We start from the raw sequence: 1678 nt of genomic DNA, 5'->3' as shown, positions 1-1678 counted from the left end.
CATCAGGACCTGCTGATTTGAATATGTCTAGTCCCACCAGCAGTTCCCTGACTAGGTCCTCACTGACCCTGGGCCTGGCAGAGCCTCCCCTGGGTCTGTCGGAGATCCCAGTGGGGGGATGCCCTGGTCCCTGCTCAAAAAATAACCACCCTTCAGGTTGCTATTAAATCCCCCCTCCGTCTTCTCTTCTCCAGACTAAATAAACCCAGCTTCATCAGCCTCTCTTCATAAGTCATGTTCCCCAGCCCCCTAGGCATTTTCATGGCTCTCTGCTGGATTTGTCAACAGCCTTTCCATTGTGGGGGGCCCAAAACTGGACACAGTACACCAAAAGTGGCCTTACCAGTGCCAAATAGAGGGGAATAATCACTTCCCTCAGTCTGCTGGCAATGGTCCTATTAACGCCTCTAAAGATCCAATGCCTCTTAGAACTTAGTCCCCAAATTTGGGTAAGATCTCCCAATCAGCCTGGCCATCTGTTAGAAATTGTAAAGTTTTTAAGCTGTAGAGATTCTAAGTTGTAAGAATGCTGATTTCTGCTTGGATCATAAATATGTACTGTGATATGTATCAAGTTATTCTTTATTTGCTAGCAATATTCATAATCAGAATTGTAATGAAGTTTTCTTCTGTATTCCCTCCTTCAAAGGACTTGTTTTACATAAGAACAGGAGCTGTAAAAACCCCCCTGCTAATTTACTCTAGGGCTGCATCCAGATGGGCATGAATGTGTGGTATTTGGTGCTGCAGACCCATCTGCAGGTGTTCCCCACACTGCTACCATGCAGCATGGGGGGAGGTGGGGGAAGGGGGTTGACTCTGGGAGATCGCAGGGTAAAAAAAACCCATGCTAAAAAAAAAGTGGGGCACCACACTCTGGCTCCTGGCCAGGCTTCCTGCTGCAGGAGTGCCATGGCTACAACTTCCTGAGGCCTCCCAGGACCCTGCCCAGCCCTTCCACCCATAAGGGTGAGAGTGAGATGCCCATGTGTACACACACCCTTGCCAACATAACCTATTGTTGTGGGTGGGTGGAAGAGTCCAGCCCGGCCACCACATGGCTTCCAGGCGGGGTTGCTGCTGCCACTACTGCAGCTGCTGGGGGACCTGCTCACTCCAGGAAGCAGGTAGGAAAGCAATGCAGATGGGAGCGGGTAGGGGAGCTGCAGTTGGGCAGAAGTGTGGAGAGTGGGGCTGGCGGCAGCATAGCGCCAGCCCCTTGTGGCATCACATACCACACGTTCAGGCTGGTGGTAGCATGGAGCCTGCACCCAAGGCGGGTGGTGGCAGCACAGAATTCAGATGGGCCAGGTGTGGTGGGGGGTGGGTGTGGGTACTCCCCACACTACCCCCATGGGCTCTTGGGGTGCTCATGCTCCGGCCTGTACTCCATGCAGGAGTAAGGAGTGCAGACCGGCTGGCCACCTTTATTGCTGTGGCTCGCCACTGTACACATGCAGCCCCTGCAATCACATGCCAGTGGAGGGAAGTGCCACATGCTGGAGACTGCTGCCTTCACTGCCACCTGCTGTGCAGGTCCCGGGACTCCATCAGAAGTGGAGGGGAGCCCCAGCCCCTACTTCCCTGTGGAGTCCTGGGAGCTGCATGGCAGGGGGTCGAGAAACCAGCTGGCTCCAGCGCATGATGCTTCCCTCTAGTGGTGTGCAAGGGCGGGGGC

At 54.1% G+C, this 1678-nt stretch overlaps 2 long non-coding RNA genes across 2 annotated transcripts in view; one reads left to right on the top strand and one right to left on the bottom strand.

Moving 5' to 3' along the window:
• The window catches only part of LOC109294547, a 48828-nt gene that overhangs the window by 16415 nt on the left and 30735 nt on the right, over nt 1–1678 (bottom strand). The window lies entirely within an intron of this gene.
• The window catches only part of LOC109294548, a 12221-nt gene continuing 11563 nt past the window's right edge, over nt 1021–1678 (top strand). The window contains exon 1 of the long non-coding RNA XR_002096555.1: nt 1021–1031. This is a non-coding gene — a long non-coding RNA (uncharacterized LOC109294548). The remainder of the gene's footprint in view (nt 1032–1678) is intronic.

This window comes from Gavialis gangeticus, unplaced genomic scaffold (assembly GCF_001723915.1).
Source record: "Gavialis gangeticus isolate Ggan-Ray unplaced genomic scaffold, GavGan_comp1, whole genome shotgun sequence".
In the NCBI taxonomy this organism is placed as follows: Eukaryota; Metazoa; Chordata; order Crocodylia; family Gavialidae; genus Gavialis; species Gavialis gangeticus.
This window is presented reverse-complemented; position numbering and strand designations above follow the sequence as displayed.